This window comes from Mustela erminea, chromosome 13 (genome assembly GCF_009829155.1).
Source record: "Mustela erminea isolate mMusErm1 chromosome 13, mMusErm1.Pri, whole genome shotgun sequence".
NCBI lineage: Eukaryota > Metazoa > Chordata > Mammalia > Carnivora > Mustelidae > Mustela > Mustela erminea.
Genome location: NC_045626.1, coordinates 5,187,704 through 5,214,534, shown reverse-complemented (window position 1 = coordinate 5,214,534; position 26,831 = coordinate 5,187,704).

Sequence of the window (26,831 nt, the reverse complement as noted above, 5' to 3'; positions counted from 1 at the left end):
ACCGAGGAAGGATGTGTGAATAGTTCTAAGAGTTTCTTGTTGTTGGCAAGGAGGTAAAGTATGCCGTCAGGAAGGCAGGCAAGAAGACTGTCTAGCTTCAGCAGGAAACTGAAGAGTGGATTAGGGGCCATGGAGAAACCTGAAGTCAAGAATTGGAGGGACTGAGACAACTATCCACAAGACAAGAAACCACAAAAGGACAAAACTTACATTGGACTCTTTATAAATCGGATGACAGGGGCACTTGAATAGCTCAGTAGTTAAGCATCTGCCTTTGGCTCAGGTCATGGTCCCAGGGTTCTGGGATGGAGCCCTGCATCAGGCTCCCTGCTGGGCGGGAGCCTGCTTCTCCCTCTCCCACTGCCTGTTGCTCCCACTACTTGTGCTCACTCGCTCTCTGTCAAATAAATAAATAAAATCTTAAAAAAGTACCTGATGATATATTGTAAGCATCAAAAATGTGAGGATTTTAACTGTAATAGTCCTCTAAGGATTCACAAAATATCCATTTTGTTGTACATCGAATACTGTATGTACACATTTACTATATGGGACTTAAGCAGTACAATGAGTGTATACTGTACTTCTGGGACAAACTACAGATTTGTCCCAGATTTAAACTCATGTGGTTTTCCTGATATGTATAATTCAGCACTGGATCTCATCATGCCTTAACACTGTTTTAGCTCACACAGTAGCTGTATTCTTAGGACTGATGGATGACGGAGAAATATTGATATCTTCTGATATTTATGTTAATGAATAATAAAAATTACTTTTAAGGAAGAGTTGATAATAGATTATAGCAATTCTGTTCGGTACTGAATGATACATTACCACTAATAACCATAAATTAGAAACTTGACTCTTTGTTAATAATATTTCAAACCAAGTCTTTATCTGTCCCATGTCATGCTGTGATAGATTAAATCAAGTAATTTATGTTTAATATTTTAATTAGTCAAATCATTCACAGATTAATTCAACCATAATAGTTGATTTGTGATTCCAAATGGAGAAAACAATTTAGCCTCCAAGAAGTTTCTACAGTTTTTCTTATTGACATATTTAAATTTTGCACAGTTTTTTTAAGGAAAAAGAAAAACCATTTTAAAAAGTTAAAATACTTTGTATTTTTTTGATTATCAAATCTTGTGTTTTGATATTTGTTCTCTATCAATTATTCATCAACTAATTATGATCTTATCATAACAACACCATTAAATCAGTAGTTAAGCTATAAAAATAAAACTTAAAAAAATCACCATTGTTTGGATATTGGATTATATACTTCTAAATAATTCATGAGCCAAAGATGAAATCATAATGAAGATAATAAAATAAGTTAGAACAAATTATAATGAAGATACAACATATAAAAATTCTGGGATGTAGATAAATAGATATATAGAGGAAAATTTATAGCTTTAAATGTATAAGTGTTAAGGAAAATAACTTAAAATCAAATGTTTAATTTTTTTAAATTGTATTTATTTCTTTGACAGAGAGAGAGAGAGAGAGAACACAAGCATGGGGAGTGGGAGAGGGAGAAACAGGCTTTCACTAAGCAGAGAGCCCAATGCAGGGCTCGATCCCAGGATCTGGGGATCATGACTTGAGCCAAAAGCAGATGTCCAATGACTGAGTCACCCAGGCACCCCTAAAATGTTTAAATTCCTATCTCAATAAGCTGGAAAGAGGACAATTTATTGAGACAACAGACAAACAATAAAGAAAAGAATATAAAGACATTTATTTTTATTTTTATTTTTATTTTTATTAATCCCAAATCAGATCAGCAGAAGGAGGGAAAGAGTATACACACTCTGGTGTTCTTACAAGGATACTAATGCTATCATACTGGGACCCTTGACTTTATGAACTCATTTAACCTTTATTACCTTCTTAGAGGCTCCATCTCCAAATACAGTCACATGGGGAGTTTGGGATTCGACATACAAATTTGGGAGGGGGGACAAAATTCAGCCCGTAACAAAGACCAATATGAAAATGTGCATAGCAGCTTTACCCATAGTAGCCTCAAACTAGAAATAACCCAGTGTTCATCAGCAGAATTGATAAATAAATGTTTAATGGCATAATTAGGGATGGAATACTCGACAGCAATAAAAATAACATATCATTGACACCGAGGAGAGTGCGGGAAACTCTCAGCTATATTGTGATGAACAAAAGCAGACACAAACCAGGTATCACTGGTTACCCACATACATACTTAAGTATCCATTTATAGGAAGTTCAAGCCAGACAAGGGGTAAGTCAGAATGTGGTGACATGGGATGGGGTAGCACTGAGAAAAGGAAACAATACATAGAACTGAAAAGAAAAAAAAGTTGTCTTTTTCAGATTGTTGTTACAGGATGAACTGTGTACCCCAGTTCACATGTTGAAGTTCTAATATCCAATACCTCAGAATGTGACTGTATTTGGAAACAGGGCCATGAAAGAAGTAACTCAGGGAAAATGAGATCATGTGGGTACAATATAACAATAATCATAGTATTAATATATAATCCAATATAGATGATATATAATCCAACATTAGTATTAATATATAATCCAATATATAAAACCCAATAGTATTAATATATAATCCAATAATAATAACAGTATTAATATATAATCCTGTATTTGGAAACAGGGACTTGGAAGGAGTCAACCCTGCCCACACCTTGATCTCAGACTTCCAGCCTTCAGAAGTGTAAGAAAATAAATTTTTTTATGGCATCCCTGGGAAATGAATACAACTACATAAAATGAGTAATTGTATTTATTTATTATTTAGAATGATTTATATTTTAGTAGAGATAGAATAAATTTAGTAATGAAAGGAAAAATGAACTCACAAGAAAGATCACTCATATCAAAAATGCCATCTAATAATAAGACAGTGCATATCAAGGTAAGAAAGCATAGATTTTAAATAAAATACTTTATATTAACAGAATATCCATAAGGAAAAATAAATGAACCTCTATGTTAAACCACAGATGAAACTCATTTCCAGTTTTATTAAAGATCTGGTTGTAAATGTCAAAACTATAAAACATTTAAAAGATAGTATGGAAGAATATTTATTAGTATGGATAGGAAAACATTTCTTTTTCCTTTTTTTTAAAGATTTTATTTGTTTACTTGACAGAGAAAGAGAGAACACAAGCAGGCAGAGAGGCAGGCAGAAAAGGAGGGGGAAGCAGGCCCCCACTGAGCAGAGAGCCGGATGCGGGGCTTGATCCCAGGACCCTAGGATCATGACCTGAACTGAAGGCAGAGGCTTAACCCACTGAGCTACCCAGGCACCCCAACGAGACATTTCTAAACCAAGGTTCAACAAATACAAACTACAATGGAAGAGAATGAGAAATTTGAGAATATTAATGTTAAGAAACCCTGCTCATTAAACTAGATCCTAAATCAATTAGAAATGAAAGCGATGCACTAATAAAAGCTATTTCCAACTTATGTAACTGACAAAAATTTAGTATTCCTAATACATAAATAATGTCAGTGAGTCTATAAAAAAATGACACACTCTAAGGGGAGAATGGGTCAAACACTTCAGTTTTATAAGAAAGGAAATAATGTCACCTCATTGGTCATCAGGGAAATACAAATGAAAACCACATGAGACAACATGTCGCACTTAACCAGAATGGTAGGTACTAAAGTCCCTGAACTATCAAGTGTATGAAAGAACGTGGAACAATAAGAATTCTTTACGTATGGGGCGCCTGGGTGGCTCAGTGGGTTAAGTCTCTGCCTTCAGCTCAGGTCATGGTCCCAGGGTCTTGGGATTGAGCCCCATATCAGGCTCTCTGCTCAGCGGGGAGCCTGCTTCCCTCTCTCTCTCTGCCTGCCTCTCTGTCTACCTGTGATCTCTCTCTCTGTCAAATAAATAAATAAAATCTTAAAAAACAAAAACAAAAACAAAAACTCTTTACGCATTGCTGCTGCGAATCTCAGTCACAGAAACAACGAAGACCAATTTGTCATTATCTAGTCAAGCTGACTTGCTCAGTGACACGGTTGCCCCCAGGTTCCCCAGAGACCAGCTGGAGGACACTCCGCACCACACAGCTGGAGACTGACAAGGATGGAAACAGGGAGCAGTGAAAACAGGGAACCGCAGAACAAACACAATTCATTTCACAGGTTCCCGAAACTGCAATACGGTGGTGAAAATGAATGACACACGCCACGGTGCACACGTGTGAATAACGTCTCAGCACAATTTTGAGTGAATGCATGAAACCCCTGAAGAATACTTCTGGTAGGATTCAAATTATTTAACAAAATAAAACAATGAGATGAGGAAGACAAAATATTTTTTTAAATAATAGAAATAATAAGCAAACAAGCAAAATGAAATTCACACCACTGGTGAGCTATGCACGTGGGGGAAGGGAGTCACGGAAGGGGAACAAGCAAGGACTGAAAGCTGAAGGGCGTGATGTCTGTTATCATTGTTGGACTTGCTATTAGATTCTTGCATCACTGACCTTTAGCAATTTCACTCATGGCACAGAAATGTTTTGTTTCTAACCAATACTGTATAAAAACAAATTTTTAAATAAATGTACTTGTGAATTAAAAATCACTACTAATTCAGGCTATTAATATTTGTTCATTTAAATTTCAGAAAAAAAATATCCTTATAATAAAAAGATTCTGTTGAAAGGAGTTTATAGAACATCAAAGTGATGAGTTGGTCAACCTCACTGAGCAGTTTTTTTTTTTTTTACACAATATTTAAGAAATTTCATTAATGTTCTATAAGATGCAGGCTGTTAAATCATAAAGCTGTGGGAAAAAAAGGATAATAGTTTTCAGTTTTTCCGAAATTACCTTATTGTTGCACGTGAATGTGTTAGAAATATCCTGTAACAAGACAGAGTTAATTTTTTGCTATTAAAAAAAATAACCAGGGGCACATAGGTGGCTTAGCTGGTTAAGCACCTGACTTCAGCCCCAGTCATGATATCGGGGTCCTGGCATCAAGTCCTGTATGGGTCCCTCCACTCCGCAGGGAAGCCTGCTTGTCCCTCTCCTTCTGCCCCTTCCCCCCACCTCACTCTTGCTCTCTCTCAAATAAAGAAATAAAATCCTTTAAAAAATTTTTTTAAAGTAAGCATCAAAAAATAAGGAAAAAGAAGTATTTACACAATATGAAAATCTTTAAGGAAAGAAAATCCTACTTCAGTCCCTCTGCGCTCTTCTACTCTTTTCCTTTTTCTGAGGACAGTGAGTACCCCCCAGTTCTTTTACTGTCCATTTACACTTAGAGATGATAAGTTCAAAAATACGACTTAGATAATTTGATTTTTTTATTTGCATAAACAAGGGCACACCTTCAACGTGTCTCTGAAACCCTTCACTCTTCACTTCATACATGTTGGGGATTTTTTTGGGGGGGTCTGGCGTATGAACTCCAGTCTACTCAATCTCAGCAAAATGTCTTCTCAGCAAAGTGTCTTAGAGTGGGTTTATAAAACAATTCCTCTACTGATGGATATTTTTGCTATTGATGTTGTACCAGTAGAAAACCGCTGCAAATATCCCTGTGATTATCTCTGCATATACATAAATTAATATTTCTATTCCCCACACAGATGTGTAATTGTTGAGCAAATTTTTATAAGTACAACCAAATGGTTCTTCCGAAAGGCTTTGGCAATGTTCTTTCCCAAAATAACTTTTGAACGTTGCCTTTCCTCACATTTTTGTTCACATTGTATAACATCAGTGGGATGGGTAAAATATGGCAAATTTTAATTTTTCTATTTCGTGGTTACTAGTGAGTTCTAACATCAATTTATGTGTTTCTTAGCCAACCATGAATTTAGTGAATTGCCTGAATTTCATTCACTTTATCTAGTTTTCCTTTAGTTGGCTTTTTATCCGCCCCAGAGTTATATGTGGAAACTATTTACAAGTTAAGGATGTTAAAGTTTTGTCTGAAAAAACATTTTTGCAGTCTGACACGTGATTTGAATTCTTATGTATTTGGATCCTTTTCTATCACTCTTTTTCCTTGCCTGGTACGGTTTCCTAGTCTCTGAGCCTGGGCATGAAAAGTTGAGGATGTTACAGAACAGTTTTAGAGCACATCTGTGCTTAGGGAAGTGATGCAGACAGCCTATCTGGAATGGTTTTGGACCAGAATTTCCCCGGAGGGCGGGACTGTCCAAACTGAACTTGGACCTAGGCCCTTTGTAATCACAACTGGTTTAGTTGTGAAGAATGAGCTTAGTATTCTATAAATGTAAGAATCAATATGTTGGTGTGGTACTTCAACTATATCATTAAAATATTTTCATTGACGGGCGCCTCGGTGGCTCAGCCAGTTAAGTGTCTGCCTTTGCCTCAGGTCATGATCTCAGGATCTTGAGATCAAGTCCCACATCAGGCTCCCTACTCAACGGGGAGTTTGGTTCTCCCTCAGCCCCTCCCCCCTGCCCGCGTTTTCTGTCTTTCTCAAAAACAAATAAATAAGTAAAAATCTTTAAAAAAAAGTTTTCATCGGCAAGTAAGCTAAGTAATTTTCTACAACACTATTTCTGTAAGAAAATAAATTCTAAATTCCGAGTAGACTCATAATAAATATACATTTTTGCACTGTAATTTTTCGTTAATACTTGCAAAGGTTAATGTAAATTAAATGCATTTTTTTTTCTGTTGGCTATAAAATTTTATTTAGGGTTTTTGTCTTAACAGGGACAGTAAAGCTGTTACAACTTTTTATCTCCATCTAGTGGCAGAGCATATACTTTTAGAAGGAGACCTACTTAGAAGAGCTTGAAAATTCAAATGGAAGTGGAAGTTTCATGACAGTCTGCCTTCTCTTATTTGAAAGGAATTTTTCAAATATCAGACATATGTATGTTCAGAAATGGAAACTGGGGGTTGGTTATGCTTACTTAAGAGTTTGGGCTTTTCTTTTTTTTTAAGCACTAGGCATAAAAAGTAGAGTCCCAAACAAATGCATTCCTCTTAATTTAGTTTACTTTTATCACCTATTATACCTTAAGCTTCAGTATTTGAAGGACTTTCTTTAAAGAAATGATAATGTTCAGGGTGTCTGGGTGTCTCAGACCAATTCTCGATTTTGGCTCAGGTAGTGTCCTCAGTCAGGGTTGTGAGATCCCAGCCGCTGTGGTCGGGGGACCGGGCGGGGGTGGGGGGGCCTGTGCTCAGTAGGAGTCCTCTTGAAGTTATCTATCTTCCTCTCCCTCTACTTGCACCACACCCCTGCACCCCTGCACTCTCTCTCTCTTTAAAATAAACAAATAAATCTTAAAAAAAAAAAAAAGAAATGATCAGTTTCTATTGAAAGTTTGAAACTATTTGTACTGTCTACACGACTTTGGAATTCTTCACATGGTAATTTAAAATGTTTTCTCCCATGAAGCCATGTTGAATCCAGGATGTTCTTCCCAGTAATATTGTTGGAGGTATTAGAAGGAAAGAAAATAAGCTGGTCAGTTATACTAATAATTACATTTCCAGTGTTAGTTTAGGAATGAAAGAAAAAAAATAAGTTTTAAATACAGTTTTGTTTTGTTTTGTTTTCCTCCACGAAATACGGCAGAGCTATTTGAGAAGTGATGTTCTCCCATTTGCTTCCAGGTTTGGTGGTTGACATTTTCTCAGGTTCATATGAAAGCTCCTTGGCTCTCTTTTACTAACCTTACATTATCTCACTCTCTGATGACAAGTAGAGCCGATTTACCAAAGGCTTTTCATTGGTTTGTTTGTTTTAATTTTGGGAACACTATCTGTAATGTAAGCATTATTTTATGGTTCACAGTGGCATCATTTTGTGGGTCTAGAAACATCGTGCTCTAGTTCTGCTTGGATGCCATCTTCATTTCTTTCTTATCCGGGAAGTACAAGCTACTAAAATGATGTCGCAGAAATATGCAGCATGGAGAGCCCCACGTTGGATGCAATGGAACATCTTCTCTTGGAAGAGTGTCTTGCACTGTTCTGGGAGTCAGCTGACAGGCCAGTGACAAGTCCTAGAGCAAAGTATTATAGCATGAAAAAATCGGCAGGTTAGGAAAGGCTTCGAGGAGTGACATCAAATTAACAAAGTAACGTGCTTTGTGATTTGCTAATGACTCCTTGCCAGGATAGACACTTTGGGGTGAAGCTCAAACAGCTATTTTCAAAGTAGAATTTTATTAAACAGACATAAGTTGCAATTATGCTAACATTATAATTATTCTACCTGCTAATTCACTTTCAAATATAAATACAGTATAATTGTCTGTCAGGATCATATTCAGAAATCATGGGACCCAGCAGGGACTATAGGCAAATGTGCACTTTAACAAAAAAAACACTCCGGAAGTAAAGTAACTTTCATGGTGCAGCCAATAAATGTATTACAGACCTACTTGAAAAAAGCAGAGTTGCCACAGCCAAGTCTATATAGACAATAGGAAAGCACTTGGCATACTAAGAGTATGAATTTGGAAGGAAAGTGAAATCCTAAGGCACAGTTGCTGTGTTATGGAATCTACAGGCAGTGCATCAGCAGACTAAAATCTATTGAGTGGTGTTTTCTATAGGTTTTCCTGCCTTGATAAAATATATTGTATTTAATATTAAATATTAAATATATTATTAAAATATATTTAGGTGTTACTTAAATAGCTCTATTATTTTAAACTTATCATGGGAATAAGTTGGCAAAACAGTATATAAATATTTGATAGTTTTTTTCTCATGTTATTCACATATTTTTTTTCCATTTTTCTGATCAATTCTAATCTTTACAATCATCATATTTGGGTTATTTTTAAAATTAATATCAGTAGTATAAGAATAGAGTATTACCTGTAAAATTTTTATTTTAAATATTTATTTATTGTTATTATTATTAATAAACATTTATTTAAATAAATCTTACTTTTAAGCTTTTTTTTATATATGCATTGAACGAATATATCTGTTTATAAGTACATACATCAATTCTTTTTTTTTTTTTTTTCTTTTTTTGAGAGAGAGACTGTGGGTGAGGGAGGGGGTTGTTGTAGAAGGGCAGAGGGAGAGAGAGATTTTAATCAGGCTCCATGCTGGGAGCCCAATGCCAGGTTCCATCTCACAACTCTGAGATCATGATTTGAGCAGAAACCAGGAGTTGGATGCTTCACCAACTAAGCGACCCAGGTGCCCTTGGATACCTCATTTCTTTTGACAAAGTTTTGTGTTTTTGTATATCTAATATATGATGGGAACGTCCCGAGGACTGGTGATCCAGTGGTAAATGAGACAGAGTTTCTGTCCTTAAAGAATATGCATTTTACTGTAAATAAGTAGATAATCCAGTTCGTTTCAGATTGTAAGGGTAATAAGGAAAAATTAAACAAACCCATGAGGTAGTTAGGATGTTGAGCAAAATCCTGGCTCTTGTGCTGACCTCTGAGCTGACAGATGAAGATGGGGTGAGGGAGAGTGGGAGAAAGAGGTTTCCACACAGAGACAAGATCATGGACTGAGTCTGGGCTGTGAGAACTGGAAGAAGGCTGGTGGTGCGCATAACTTCCCGGGAGGGACAAAGAGTCATAGGAGCAGGTGTGGAGGAAGGCAGAGACCGGCACGGATATGCCCATAGCTCCATGCTTTGGTTTTGTTTCAAATCAAGGGAAAGGTATCATGGAAGGGTCTTAGGAGGACAAGGACTATAGTTTGCACTGAATACTGTTTCTTGAAGATAACGCTATGGTTTCCTGGAAAAAGATGGGAGTGTATACCTGAACCTGAAACTGGCATGAGGGAAAGACTGAGATGATAGCATTACAGGGATGATATTTCTGTCTTGACTCAAAGCTGAGTGAGTGGAAACACAGGTACTCTGTCAGGAGTGTTTACAGGTAATCCTTTCACTGAAGGTAGAGTTCTTTATTAAGCAGATCAGCTCCAAATACCAACAATGGCCTCAAAACCTGGTCTCATGTCCCCTTAATCCACAAAATCAAGACCATTAGTTGTTTTAGTTATATATCTATGTATAACAAATTACTCCAAAATTTAGTGGCTTAAAGCAATCAACACTGTCTCACACTATTTCTGAGGGGAATCTGGGAGCAGCTAGCTTGATATTCCTGGCTCACAGTCCCCTTTGCTAAAGGGGCTAAAGGTATATGAAGGTGTGACTGCAGTTGGAGAATCTCCTTCCTGACTGCACAGACCTCCCCACAGGGTTGCTTGAGTGGCCTCACAACATGGTGGCTCCTTTCAGGATGAGTAAGCCCAGAGAGAGATTAAGGAAAGAGGTAATGCATTTTATGACTTAGGCTCTCTTTCACCTTATTCTATTGACCAGAAGAAGATCACTAAGTCTAGTCCTGGGGAAGGAATGATGCTCCACTTCTTGAAAAAACTGTCAAAGAATTTGTGGACAACTTGTAAATCATCATAATTAACATGACTGGGAAAAGCCTCCACAGCAGCCAAAGTTTTAAAGAACATTATCCCACTAGTTTTTAGCTTCCTCGTTATTTTTGGTCCCCAGCTAGCTCTCCCTCCCCACCCTTAGGAGTTTAGTTGTATATTTACATAATTAAAAATAAAATATTCATCAAACATTTCTTAGAATTTAAAAGCAGAATATTTTGGGTTTTTTAATCCAACAATGTAATATTTCCAGAAATACAATGCAGTATTGCAGTATTCTCTCTTCTACGCCTCACAAGATTTTCCAAATGTATTCTTGAAACGTAGTATTCAAATTTTACATGAGACTAAGAATAGAAGAAATTCATGAGTCAAAATTATTTTAAATTAATTAGACAGAACTTCTGTTCGAATGCCAATATAATGCCCATCTGTCTCAAAATTGAAATGTTCACAAAAATCTATAGCTTTTTTTGTTCTGTTCCATAAACTCAGTAAAGAAAGAGTCTTTGCTTAGTAGAATTTTTATTGGATTAAATATCACTTAAACTGCTTTTATTCAATAGTAGCAATGCACATATAATTTATCTTTTAACATTTGAGTATAATGGGAAAAACATACTGTACTCTCTTAAGAAATTCATATTGAGAATTTAAGATTTTTGCAAGTCATTCATTATAGTTTCTAAAGGGAGCTACATACTGGTATTCATTAAATGCTCAGAATCAAAGACATCAACTTTAGATTAAGAAATAAAATCTGTGACTCATCATTTCTTAATAACCTATTATATCATTGTAAAGTAAAAATGTTTTTCAAATGTCATTATTTTCATGTTTAGGTTAGAATACATTATAAAACTTATGATAGCCATTAATTATGAAACTTGTGTTTGTACTCTCTAATCCTAATGGCTACTGGCCAATTGAAATGCAAGTAAGACAACTGAGGAACTTATATTTTGACTTTATTTAAAACTAAACTTAAAAAAAAAAAATACTGACACTTATTGCAGTATTTGGAAAACTTTTAAGTATATTTGGAACAAATTGAGTGTATAAATCAACAAATTTGACCATAAGCCTCATGAAATCCAAATACCTATTAAGTCTTTCTGGTGAATATTTAACATGAAGGCAGTAAGTGTAAAATGCATACCAGACTTTGCAAACTTACCATGAAAAAAGTTAAATATCTCATCATTAATATATTATGCCAAGTTTTTAAATAGTAATATTTTAGATTTAAAGACATTCTTAAAATTAAGTTCACCTGTTTCTTCCTACTGCTTAAAAGGGAAATTAGAAAGTTTCAAATTATATACGTGACTCATATTGTATTTTCATCAGAGAGAGCTACTCTAAGCTATAATTTAAATATTAAAGACCAGTATTTGAGATTCTTCTATTCTGTAGGTATCTAAGTATAATTCCTCATGTTATTTTTTTAAAAAGATTTTATTTATTTATTTGACAGACAGAGATTACAAGTAGGCAGAGAGGCAGGCAGAGAGAGAGAGAGGGAAGCAGGCTTCCAGCTGAGCAGAGAGCCTGATGTGGGACTCGATCCCAGGACCCTGAGATCATGACCTGAGCCAAAGACAGAAGCTTAAACCACTGAGCCACCCAGGTGCCCTCATGTTATTGATTTATAATGCTTTACATTATGTTATTACATTTTGAAGTCCCAAAACTGAAGTACTCTTGCTTCTTCATGGGAAGACTTCATTCATCTATTTATTTGATGTTTTTCTCATGTAGAAGCATTATGGGCTTTTGGAGGGAAGACCACAGAGCAGTTTTCTATTCATCCCATCAAGGGTACATATGGTCACCATGACTTATGACCACTGATGTTGACTAATCACCTGGCTGATTGTTTCCACTGTGAAGTTATCCTTTACATGTTCCTAATTCCTTGAGAATGGAATATCTACATAAATTACCTGGAATTCCTCAACAAGGGAGATTTAACTCTTCTTTATTGAGTAATTCATCCAAACACTTATTTATGGTCAGTATGGATTCATGGCTCTTTATTTTGTACCTTGGGTACAGATAGCAATCTTTCATTTATTTATTATGTTGCTCAAATTATTCCAGTTTTGGTCATTGGAAGTTCTTTTGGCTGGCTCCCAGGCATCTTTGATATATTCCTGTAGACACAGGATTTTTTTTAATACTTTCTTCCTGGCACTACACTGATTTGGTCCAGGTTCATCTTTTTATATTTTTTGTCCCAGTCCTAGAAACAGCCATTTCTCCCAGGAGATCTGTTTCTTTTTGTTGAAAAATTGTTTGAAACTAAGATCTGGGCACTAGGTGTGCTTGTTGCTACTACAAATTTCTTGCTTCTACACCCTCTCAGTTGACAGAACAAGAAGATATATCTGAATTTACTAACTTAGGTAGACACACATATGTATAAATATTTTATATGTAACCACTTGTATCTGTTTTATGCCAACTTTGAGTTTATAATGATGTCTCCAAGTACAGTGCATTACCAACATATCATGCTAGCCTCACCACACTAATTCATTAAACCCCCACTACAACCACAAGAAATCCAGCTCCCACCATCTCATCCTTTAAAATTGCTTAATTTTACTATACATGTGCTGCGGTGTTAGAATTGCAGACCCACATCCTCTTAGGAGATAATGTTTTCAACCAGAATATAGTACTTATATGCCTGTGGTCTTAAAGACTTCTCATTTCCGAAGTTAATTAGGTAAGCATCTTTCTCTCCCCCATCTTTGAGAAGCTTGTTTCACAAATTTGTAATGTAGCTATATTATACTTCTAATACCATATACAGAATATAACTTAAATGTTTATAAAAACATATATATGTATGTACGTATACATATAGGTAGTGTTTTATTTGTTAAAGTAGAGATAGAAAACAGTATTTCCTAAACGATCAAACCCAGGCCAATACAGTTTGTAGCTTCTGAAATTTCTCTAACACATGGGGAAAACAAGGTATGCCAAATAAGGAAATTGAAGCATTTAGATGAATCAATGATGAAACAATTAATGAGCAGCTATAGACCATCACTACAACTCCCCAGTGCTGATTGACAGTGAAGTGATAATGGAAGGAATTGAAAACCTGTACAACAGAATAAGAACCCTCTTGTCAACCTTTCATAATGTGTATTGGTTTGGCTACTACACAATACAGATTTTAATCAAACTTGATTACATTTATTTTGTTTGAAGCCAGTCTTATAAAATTAATCTGCCAAGTAAATCAAACTAAATTAAAATCTAGAAAGAAGAAGGGATTCAGCAATGTGGCATCTCTTTTCCTTTTGGACAAATACTTGAGAAGAGAAAAAGAAGCATTTGAAAAAATGATTTAAAATAATAATTTACACTATTATTCTGCTCTCCAATATTGCCTTTTTCCTATGGGCAACGATCATAGTCTTCAAATGGAGATGCCTGAGAAACATTCCAATAATCTAAGAATGATGACTGAGATGTCAAAGGGAACACAGCACTAGAGATAGTAAAACAGCAACAAAATTAATTTAACATGTCAGTAGTAGATATTTTATTCAGAGGAAGTTCAAAGCAACTTCTTCAAGTTGACAAACTACTACGTTCTTGTTATTAGTAGAATGCAAAACAATTCTCTTCTCATTGTGTTTGCAACTGGAAAAGCAGCATTTTCCACTTCAGAGACAGGTATGAGAGAAGACAGACTTTCTGACCCAAGATCCAAAGACTGGGGTATTATAACATCATGCTAAGCACACATTCATTTTATGTAAAATGTCTCAGAGTCCAATGTGTATTTTGCTTTTGCATTTCCTAAAGTCTATGGATTGAGGATTAACAAATCAATTGAAAATTGCAATTGAATTACTTATCAGAATAGGGATAGGATTGCATATACAGCAACCATGTTCATTTCCAAGGTTTTGAGTGAGAAAGTTTTAAAATTTCATATCTTGAGCATTTTGAAAATTTCCAACCCCAAACATACTTTCATCATACTAGTTCTTATCCATTATAGCAAAACTTATTCATCATTTGTTTTGATCACAAGATCATCATCAAGGGCATAGCTTCTAATCAGTCAAACCTCACTGAAGCACTCATTTTTAACTGACATTTTGGGTAGGTTGAGGCCTTCCATTCCAAAGGTGGAACTCCCAAGATTCACAGAATTAACTTAGAACATTGTGCACCTCTGTTCCTAAAAAAAAAATAAATTAGCAGCTTACTAATGGCCATTGTATTTGTTCCCCTACTGGTTTATGCCAACTGCACTTATTATTTCATTTTTTTTTAATGTGGTGATGCAACACAAGTGCCAAAAATTTGTTCTCTCAAAATTAAGTTGGTCTAGAAAGTATTAATGAAATACTGGTAATTTTGTTGTTAAATATAGTGTAAAGAAACAAAAGTATGCTTGGGGTGCTTGGGTGGCTCATTTGTTAAGCATCTTCCTTCTGCTAAGATCATAATCCCAGGGTCTGGGTTCCAGCCCCATATCAGGCTCCTTGCTCAGTTGGGGGGCTGCTTCTTCCTCTCCCTCTGCTGCTCCCCCTGCTTCTGCTCTCTCTCTCTCTGTCAAGTAAATAAATAAGATCTTTTTAAAAAAAAAAAAATATATATATATATATATATATATATATATATATATATTCAGATCGTTTCATAAAAGCCAGAAAGTTCCCACTTCTCTTTGAATAAGCTGAGGTTAGAAATCACTGTTGATATATTTTATGCAAAAAAAAAAAAAGACCCAAAAACCAAAAAAAAAAAATCTAGGATTTGTCTTTACTAGTAAAAACAAAACCTCTAAAATTTTAACTTGATATATCCTACTTTTATAACTTTACCTGACATGTAATATCACTTATATCTCTCTCTGTTTCTCTCTCTCTCTCTCTCTCTCTATATATATATATATCTTTTATTTTCAACAATATTACTGATACCAATTATGTCCTAGGAATTCTTGTAGATTTTAGAACAAATGTTAAGTAAAAAATTTCTGCTATCCAAGAGCTCAAAGTGGCAAAGAGATACAGACAATTTCACAAACTGTCAGTTTTTCAATAGAAAATAGTAAGGGCTTTGGAAAAACAAAGAGGGAGCTCTATAAATTCCCTTTGTTCCTTGTCTTGGTTTAAAACCACAGGGAGATAAGTGATCAGTATCTCTTGAACAATTGGTAGATTGTCATACAGCAAGTGAATACTTAATAACATTTCATGATTCGGGCATAATTTGAAGAATCACTGATTTCTGGAGAAGTATAATTGAGACATTATGTGTGTATCATTTCTAATTGTTACCAAATTATATACTAAAAGTGTTAGTATATAATCTAAGTAAATATGGCCTTGATATTTATTCCACAGACTGACTAAATGAGGATGAGACAAGCATTTCAATTTCTAAATATAACACATTAGCAAAAAAAAAGTTTGAACTTAGCGTGGAGATATTTTTAGGATTAATGAGATACATCCTTAGAAGCAGTTTGTAAAACAACAATGAGAAAAACTACATAAACAAAGTTGTCTCCATTATTCTAAATCAAGATATTTGATAAATCTGGAAGAGATTTAATTATGTCGTTGGCTCCTGCTTAGACATGGGAATACTTCATTACTCAGCACTGCATCGAAGGGATGAGATTGACTCCAAATGTTTCCCTTAAGGGCCTGGAGAGTAGCCAAAAATACACAGTCAGTCCTAAATGCAAAGCAGAGTTCATCACAGAAGGAATAGTGAGGAGAGAGCATGGGAATGAAAATGATATCCGGGAATCTTTAATGGATGATCCCACGGCTTGTCACCCCAGGACTCTTGTAATCTTCAGCCAGCCAAGGACATAAGGACCTCTGGGAAGGTTGTGATAATAGTGCAGGGAAAAACACAAGTCACAAATGCTTAGATTTCTTATCTGTTGGTTCTTGTTTTTTTGTTTGTTTGTTTGTTCTTAAATTTCAAAAGCTAAACTCAGTTATAAAATACAAACATTTGAGAGAATACATCAAAACCTGCTTTTCTTTCAGGGGGTAAAGTCAGAGCCTTTCAGCAGCCTCACAGTAGCCAAATACAGCTCAAGGACAGAATGAACCCAATCTGTAGATTGTTTCTGTAAAAAAGATAGGGTGAAAAACGTTCATCCTGTATATGTTGTCCACACAACCACTTTGGTTGTGACAGGGGCTGTATGGTCCACGAGGCTGAAAACATTTACTAGTTGGCCTTTGACAGGAAAATTTTGCCATCCACTGAGCTAGACGACGGTGGATGCTTGAGAAATCCCCTGACGCCCTTTCTGTCCACTGCCTGCCCTCTCCCTTCCCCAAAGCGAAGCCCGTAGGTGGAAGCCTCAGTGGGTTTGGAGAAGGAAGAGTCAAGGCACCATGTCACTCATACATCTGGCTGTCGAGGCTGTCGCTCATGAGACCGACATGGAGATTTTTGCAATCTGCAGCAGGTACAGGGAGCTGTAGTCGATTAGCATCATAAACAGAGAACCTGAGTTTCTCTGACATATAAAGTATTACAGGAAAGCAGCTTGTTGTCCAGGTTATACATAAATATAGTTAAGATGTAATCCTATCATTGGGAAATAAAAAGGAAGGGCCAGTAAATTGAATGTGTTGAAGACCATTGGGTCCAGGTGTCCATAAGAGATTAGTTCAAGCAGCTGACACCCAGTAGTCCCATGTCTAGATAACTGGGCAACTCTCCTCTGTCCTCACCCCCGTTTTGGGGACTTTATATGCAAATGCAGGGACTGTAGCCCATAACTGACTGAGGAGATCCTAAACTAGCTGAAATAATCAAGAGATGTGCCTATCCTTTAGGAGATAATTTAGCTTTAGTCAAGGCTCAGTGGTGCTGTCAGGGCTTGGGGACCTCAAGCCATCTCCAAAATTGCCATATGTCTCTTGTAATTCTCAGGTTGCTACTCTTTTTAAAGTTATGTCCTATATTCATATGAGACTTGGTAAAGCTGTGATTAGAACCTCAATGGCAGTTTGGTAACCCACAAGATCAACTTCTGCTTTTGATTACCTGCCATCCAAACTGTGTTCTAGATTGATAGTTTGTTAAATACCAACATCCAGACATCATTGCTGTTGTTACCTCTTCTTGCCTTGAGCAAAACAAGTAACTTGGGCTCGACCTTCTTTTTCTTTAAGTTGTCCACTCAAAGTCAGAATCAATGAGGCAAGAAACTTTTCCTTTAAGATTTTATTTATTTATTTATCTATTTATTTGACAGAAAGAGAGAGAGAGAGAGAATGAGAGAAAGCACAAGCAGGGAAGTGTCAGGGAAAGGGGAGGGAGAAACAGGCTCCTCGCAGAGCCAGGGAAACCCAATTAGGGACTCGATCCCAGAATTTCGGGATCATGACCTGAACTGAAGCAGTCACTTACCCAACTCAGCCACCTACATACCCCGCAAGATACTTTTAATACTCCAGTGACGAGTGCCTAGGTACTGGACTAAGACAGTACCACAGAGATAGAAAAGAGGAGAGGTGAAAAAAAAATGACTTTGGAGATAAAACCTATTAAAAATGGGGATAGGGACGCCTGGGTGGCTCAGGGGGTTAAAGCCTCTGCCTTCGGCTCAGGTCATGATCCCAGATCCCTGGGATTGAGCCCTGCATCAGGCTCTCTGCTCCACGGGGAGCCTGCTTTCTCCTCTCTCTCTGCCTGCCTCTCTGCCTACTTGTGATCTCTGTCTGTCAAATAAATAAATAAAATCTTAAAAAAAAATGGGGATAATTGTAATTGTGAATGTGCACTATGGAAGTTGTCCAGGATGATCCCAAGGTTTCTCTGGCTTGAGTCACCGGTGGCATGGTCTTCACCTCAATGAAGACCGCAAAAGTAAATCAAGACTGAATGATAAGCTATAAAAATGATTTCAGTTTTGGAGATGTTAGGCGAGAGAGCCGATGAGATACACAGACAGAAATCTGATTCATTCCTATATATGTAGATGTGAACTTTAAGGCAACTCCTAAGCCTAGAAATGGAGATTTGGTAATTAACATTAAGCTAGAAACTAAGTCTTTGTGACAAGAGACAGATGGATCTCTGAAGTTCTGATGTTACCAACTGTGCACTGATTATGACTTTCACTCTTAGTGGGAAAACTCAGGTCCTATTTCCTTTTGGGTCTTATTATTGTTCCCAGGCTCTAATATCCATGATGCACATATCATTGAACATAGATTATTTATGCTGTTATACCTTGAAAGAATGGGTAATGGATCTTATATGCATTTCAGTAAAAATGATTTTCAACAAATTTATGTAGTTTTAAATTCTTCTTAATCAGAGAGGCAGTGTGATAAAATGGAAACGTCAAATATATGGGTTCAGAAATGAGGTAGATTTGTGATTTCTATTAATTCAGAGTCTTCTTCAACATCTTGTAAAAAGGGGGACAAGGTCAGTATTCTTGCCTACCTAGAGGACTTGTGAGCAAGAAAGCAAGAATTGAGAAGTCTCTTTCCAAGACATAACATCTTATAATAGGGAAAGGCAGTGTAATTATTCATAATATATCAGGTCTCTGACATTTCGTATCTTAGTCCATTTCGGTCTCTCACCAAATACCACAGACTGTGACTTACAAACGGCAAGCCTCGTTTCTCTGGACGTCTGAAATCAGGGGGCCAGGGTGGTCAGGTAAGGGCTCTATTCCTGGTTGCATGGTGAAAGGGAGGAGAAAACACCCACGGAGCCCCTCGCATAAGGCATGAATCCCCTTCCTAGGGCCCCACCCTCAGGACACAGTCACCCCCCAAAGGCCCCACCCCCAATACTATCATCCTAAGAGTTAGGATTTCAACATACACATTTAAGGGCACACAAACATTCAGGCTCTAGCATTTGGGTAACAAGCTGGATTCTGTATTTTATAATTTAATATTTAGCAAAATACGTCATTCTGCAAAGACGTAGGGGAAAACCCAAAACAGTAGTTCTTTGGACACAGGCCAGCATGTTCCCAGGTTTGCCACTCTGTCAGGTATAAATAAAGAGCTGAAAATATAACATTAATTATAGGTTCATTATTAAAACATTTACATCTGGTTTGCTTTGTGATACCATAATAGCTTAAAACATTTTTACTTCTTGCTTTAATTCTGATACAACAATGTGTTTGTTCCTCACAAAGTAGTTATCCATAATAATGTTAGGGGTTTTGTTTGGTTTTATTATCAAAGCAATATGGAGTCAAAAATCATTAGTCTTGTTAATGTAAGTCAGACATTTGCATGCAAAATCCTGAGAGTATAGCTTAATATGACCATTCATTTCAACACAATGGGAGTGAGAGAAATAAAATGCCAGATGGAGAAAAAGGCAGTAACAAATTAAATTTACAATAATTTGACAATGGTTTGAAGCAAGAGGGAAGAAAAATGCATTTTTAACATAGCATATCACAAAATGTCATTCAGTTCTTATAGTATGTTAAACCCATGTTTACGACCAGTGAAATTTAAATTCATCCTCTGTAGCAAAAAACATTTGATAATGTATTTATGATGACAAAACTTCTACCAAAATAAAGTACTGCAAGGAACAAGTAAAATGTTAAAATTAACATCTAAACTCCATTAAATATGCAATTTGTATCAGGCATAACACTAAATAATTTATATACATTATCTCACTTAATGCTAGGGACAATTTTGAGGTTAAGTTTCAGTATTGACGCTATTCTCCTTTTAAAGATGAGGACCGTATGGCTCAGAAAGGTTGATTAAGTTGCCCAAAGCCAAACAGCGATTATACAATGGCGTCAGGATTCAAATCCCATCTGTAAGACTACAGTGCCAGTCCTCTGAACACTGCTTTTCAAAATCTATAGAAAATACTTCCTGCTTTCTTTTAAAAATTGCTCCTTAAATGTAAGCACTGTAGAAGCTTTATAAGAGCAGTAGATTGTTAACGCTGGATTGTATGAATATCGAAGACCACAAATCCTTCATTGATGAGTTCTGCTTTTGTGATATGATAGATGATATGATGACCTCAGCATATAATTTTGATTTATCAATGTTCATTTATTTATTTCATTAAATGATTATTTATTTATTTTAATTAATTAATTGATCAGTCCTTCACTATATATTTCTTTAGTGTTTGCTATAAAACAAGCATTGTCCTTAACAAATTTATTCAATTTGGATATTTGGGTATTTGGATATTGGATAACACTTGAAAACTCAGAAGAATCCCCTGATAGGTCTAAACACTGATAATTTGGTTTTATTACCACAGACAAAATATGTCATTAATAGACAATTAGACTTGGTATTTAATTATTGTCTCAAAAAATGGCTTCATATGAACTATTCTAAAACTAAAATTATTATCTTTGGCAGAAAAATAACAGAATGTAATTGGTTTCTATCAAATAATTTTGTACAACATGCTAATTTGTTTAGGTATCTTTGGGGTATGCTTTGTTCCTAATTCCTCCTGGCAGTTTCGCCAGGAAACCATGTTGATTGGTATTAGATGCTTCATTGGGAAATTACTGAGGATTTTGACATCTGCTATGATAATTTTCCAGGCTCAGGACTATTCTACTTTGCTCTATGGAAAACTTCAGACATTCAAGCAAGCAGCTATTTTCACATTAGAACAAGTCAGACTTCTTCTTTTTCTTTTTTTTTTTTAAAGATTTATTTATTTATTTATTTATTTGATAGACAGGCATCACAAGTAGGCAGAGGCAGGCAGGGGGGTGGGAAGCAGGCTCCCTGCTGAACAGAGAGTTCTACGTGGGGCTCAATTCCAGGACCCTGAGATCATGACCTGAGCAGAAGGCAGATGCTTAACCCACTGAGCCACCCAGATGCCCCTCAGACTTATTCTTAAGCCAAAGTCCAGTTTTCCCCACAAGCAACATTCATGCAAATAATGAGTTTCTGCCTTGTGTGATGCCTGAAAAAAAAAAATGAGGGAAAATAAACCAACTCATCTCTATTCTAAGTTTCCTTTATGGTTTTCTTTAAATAACAGACTTAAGCTGGTTAAAAGGAATACACCTCCTGCCTCTGGTGATATAGAAGAGAAAGGGGCATAAAATGATTATATCGTGAATTTTCTCAAACACACTGATGCATAGTCTATTGCTCTGGCAGGCAATACTTCCTGATCTTCATGTGGCAAAATTCATTATACATCTTTGAAGGCATTTGTATGTTTGTGCATTTGAAAATAAAACCACAATTTTGAATCCTGAAAGTGTAGACATTTGAAAGATTTCAACTGTGCCCTGCACATCCTACTAGAAGTAGATGATCCAATTTTATTTGGGGTATAAAAAAATGTTTATTTTATGAGAAAATGAGTTTGAAAGTACCGTTTAACTAAATTAATGGGAAACGCATTTAATCGTTTTTCTTGTGGAAATAGGAAAACTGTCACTCTTGACCTAACCAGGGGTGGTTTGGCCTGAGCAGCTGAGCATTTTATTCAGGACTATGTTATGATTTGAAGGTTGATTCAGAGTTTGTCTCTGAAGAATCTGTTGCTATTTTTCTGAACATGACACAAGAGGATTTTTTCCCCTTTATATCACTAAACTACAAGACTGTATTGGAATATTGAGTATCTTTTTGGTTCTGAGGGCTTTTTGTTTTAAGAGATGTTAGAAACCATGACCCACAATGTTCACTGGGTAAAACTGACCATGCTCGCCAAGCTGATCTATATATTCAACAAAACCACTATCACAATCTCAAATGGCAATTTTTGAAGGAACTGACAAACTGATCTTTAAATTTATATGGGAATGCAAGAGACCCAGAATAAACAAAACAATCTTGCAAAAAACAACAACAAAGTTGGAGGATTTGCATGACCCCGTTTCGAAACTTAATGCAACCTTACGGTAATCAAGATTGAATGATCCTAACCTAAGGATAGCTATACTAAACAATGGAATAGAATTAAGTTTCTAGAAATAACGGGTTAAGTGGTTAAGCCTCTGCCTTCCGCTCAGGTCATGATCTCAGTGTCTTGGGATCGCGCCTCCCATCGCATGGGGCTCTCTGCTCATCAGGGAGCCTGTTTACCCCTCTCTCTGTCCGCCTGCCTCTCTGGCTACTTGTGATCTCTGTCTATCAAATAAATACACAAAATCTTTAAAAAAAAAAAAAAAAGAAAAGAAAAGATTCTAGAAATAAGCTCTTACCTTTATGGTGAACTGATTTTTCACAGAGGTACCGCGAAAGTGCAATGGGAAAAACTTAGCGATATGGAATAATTGGGGGCCTTGATAAGAATTCTTCCAGTTGTGTGAGGGGACAAAAATGTGATTGAAGTGGGTTCAGCGGGAGGAGAGAGATTTCAGCAGCCAATACACGGGACTGTTTGAAGGCATGATTTAGGGTAACAAAGAACTGGAGCCATACTAGAGGAAAAAATAGCATCCAAATAGATAGTTGTTCTTTTTTGAGATGAGAAGTCTCATCTCATGGAAGTCTCCTGGAGAGAGAGAGAGAGAGAAAGGCAGAGTAAGGGGACAGTCCTCCCCTGGGCAGGAGCACATGCACAGTGCTCGTAGGCAGGCCAACTCCAGAGAAGGCCAGCTCCAGAGAAGCCCACCTTCAGAGCTTGGAAATGGGACCAGTGTTCGGTGGAATGCTGGAGGCACCTGTCCTGTTTCTTCCCTCTCTCAGTGCAGTAGCAAGTCGGATTAAAGGTGCCTGAGTGAGGACGGAGAGGACTTGAGGAAACGAGAGAGGGATGGGGACAAAAGGACCAGAAGGGCTCAGGACCTCATTAAGGAGCCACCACAGTTTATAAAAGAAATTACCAGTCCAAATAAAGAATTAATAGAATTTCCTGATTTGTTATCCATGAATGACATATATAATAGAGCATAAAAGCATTGGAATAATTGAAGTGAGAACATTTCATGCTACTGAACTGCTTTGTTCCCTAAAGTTTCCAGAATGGTAGTCAAGAAATTCGGGAAGAGAATTAAGGCTGTGTATTAAGAGCATGTTTCTAGATTTTTCTAAGAGGCAGTCATGTTTTCTTTCTGCAGAATTAAACTAGTAAGCCTAACTACCCATGATTGAGAAATAAAGGAAAGAATCAAAATACAAAAGAGGAATAATAGTGATTATAAAAATTAGATTCTGAAATTAAAGGATTTCATGTTTATGTAACTTCCAGATACTTCTTAAGACTTAATCCTGTCAGTCTGAACCAGTCTTGTTTAGGGATGATGAGTATTTCTTTGGCCACCTGAAAGTCTTCTCCCCAGGATTCAATCTATTCTACCCAAACTGCATTTGATCAAGCCACTTTTTTAATTAAAATGTGTATATAGCCTCCTTATGGGATATCAGTAAATGTAAGTGCCTAGTCCAGGGCTGAAAAAGATTTCCTTCTAAGTATCCTTTGTTTCCCTGTGCCACACAAATATTTCAATATAGCAAACATTCTCTGACATCATAATCTCGTTCTCATATTGAAGCCTAACAAGAAAATCTTCCCTTCCTTTGGAAAGTTCTTTGATCTCATCCAGGTTTCTTACCTTCTTTCTACCTTCAAAGTTTATATTTAAGAAAAAAAAAAAAAAAGAACTTCTTTAGGAAAGTTTCTCTTTGCCAATGTATTCTGCCTATCATTCCTTTCCTCATTACTTATAATGTGGAAATTAAAACATATTGATCAGCTTTTCTTCCTGTGTGTATTTTCCCTTTGTATCTCAGGGTTACAAACCTATAAAAGTAGAGCTTAAATCTAGTGGATTTTCAACGACTACTCCATGTAACTCTCACCAATGCCCCTGCATCCTTGAGGAACATAGCTTGTGGCTACACAATTCCTGAATATCAAAGAGATTGTGAGCAAAGAGTTTCCGTTACCAGCCTAAGAGCATGGCCACCTATTATTTTTGCCAGTTTACTTCTCAAAATGGTTCACCAAGATTTTAATGTTGACTTCAGTGCCTTAATAGTCTCCTTTGTCAGTCAAAGTCTGCATTCACCATCTGCTATTTTCTCCTATTTTACTGCCCCCCCACTTCCCATGGGTTTTCTAATAAAAAAAGAAAAACAGATAATTTACACAATTAGGAAAGTGAATCCTTAGAATGATAAATGTTTAAAGTTCAAATTATAATTTTCAGTCACTGATTCTATTATTTCAAATAATTATGATCAAAAGCTGTAACAGTGAATTGAACTTATTAAAGAGACTTTATAATTAGAAAACAGTTTTACAGATGCCTCAATATCCCAAACCATATTTCTAATCAAATATTAACATTACCCTCTGACATCATCCCTGGAAATGTAGCTGAAGTTTTTATTACTCTGTGTGATTGGTTATGTTTTTTTCTTTTTTAAAAAAATCATTTATTTTTGCAAGAGAGAGCAAAAGAGCACTAGTGGTGGGCGGGGCAAAGGAAAAAGCAGGCTCCCCGCTGAGCAGGGACACCACCCCCTCCCTTGGAGGACAGGATCCCAGGACTCTGGGATCATGACCTGAGCAAATGTAGATGTTTAACCCACTGAGCCACCCAGGTGCCCCTGTTAAGTTCTTTCTTGATTCTCTATTGTTCCTTGAATAACTGGAAGACACTGCTACAAAAAAGAAAAATGGTCATTTGTATCTTATAGGAAAAATGTGTGAAGGGCAGCTAACAATGTATAGAAGAAATATATGGAACACATGAAAGGAAGGGTTGAAAAAAGTTGAATTTAAGTGAAAAAAAAAAAAAAACTGATGCAGAAAAGGGAATTGCAAATACTCTGAAAAGTAGGGCCTGAATTCTATCACTGTCCTATGATTACAGATGAGAGCAACTTTAGAGTCACAAAAAGTTTGTCCATTTTCACAGCAAGAATAAGAAGTTGAGCTGAACCCTTATCAGCCTGACACCAAAATGAATACATAGCCATTCTGTTAGTTTGCCTGTGATGTACACCAAGTTGCTTTTCCAGGAAAGGCACAGTTTTCTGAACAACTTACCTGTTCTATGTCTTGCAGGAACAAGGTTTAGACTGCCCAACAAGCATAAATGTCACATAGATTATCTTTATCTCTATAACCATGAAAAAATTTAATAAGATATGTCTTATAAAGCCTCAGGTAACAAAAAGATTTAAAAATAAGAACTATAAAATGTTACGGAGAAACATGATCCTAATTAGACATTTTCCCCATCCTAAGGCAACAATCCAAAACGGTTGAGACTCAGTGAATGAAAATCTCTAGGAATATATATAATTAAAAATAATTGGTAGCAGAGAAGGATTCTACAAATTTTAGAAATGTGGTTACTCTTTACTCCTTACGTGACTACAGTTTCTACACAACCACCCACTTATCAGTATCAGACATGTTTTATATTTATTCTAGGCAAATGTAACATTAAAAATAATGTAAAATTTTAGAGAGACAAGTATATGAACCAGCTATACAGAATACCAGTGATAAAGCAGATGGCTACACTTTATTATCTTCAAGAGCAGAACTTTCTTTCTAACGGCCTCTAAACACTTCATTCATTTAACCAAGAGATTCTCATTCAACCTTGATTTTCCCTGCATAGGCTTATTTTTCTAAAAGGATGCTTAAGTAATGAAGAGTCACCTCACATAGGAATACCGGTCGTTGAGCTGTTTCAGTACTAGTAACTGAGCTGCTAATGCCATCAGCTAAAACACAGTCTTTTTATCCTTCCACTCTGCCAGTCCAAGTACATTATAGCTGTGGCTACAAGTCTTGTTTTCTCAGTCAAAACATGGCTGCAACACCCCTACACAATATATTCTCTTACAACTACCCAAAGCCAGAAAAGAGCAGATCACTACTTTCTACCTTATTTTTTTAAGCAAAATGCTACAGAATCAACCCAAAAATCCAATGGTCAGACATATTTTTCTTCATGTATCATTCATCAAAATTCTGCCACAAAGTTATTTAAATTATCACTGGCAGTGTGATTTCAATTGCTGTGGTTAGCTTAGACTAATCAAGATTTACTCCCGTGGGCTGAAGAAGGGTCCTAGCCTCTCTAGAAGCAGCTGACCTTCTGAAACCAACAGTAAATCAGGATTGTGAGCAAGAAAACAAGAAGAGAGGCTGCTGCTGCCGCTTCTTGGTGGACACAAGAAGCACCACCGTCATCTCTTCTCGCAGGCAAAATGGTGTCCGTCACTTCTCAGTGCAGAAGACCAGTTTTGTTTCTACATGCTTGCATTAGAAAAATAATTCTGAGTTACTTATCTGCATAAATAGACTAATGTACTTACACCTTTAATAATCCATTTTCTTTTACTTTACTTTCTTTTCTTTTTTTTTTTTTTAACACTATAGTCTCATGTTCTGAAACCTAGACACCCATTCCGGTGTGGCTA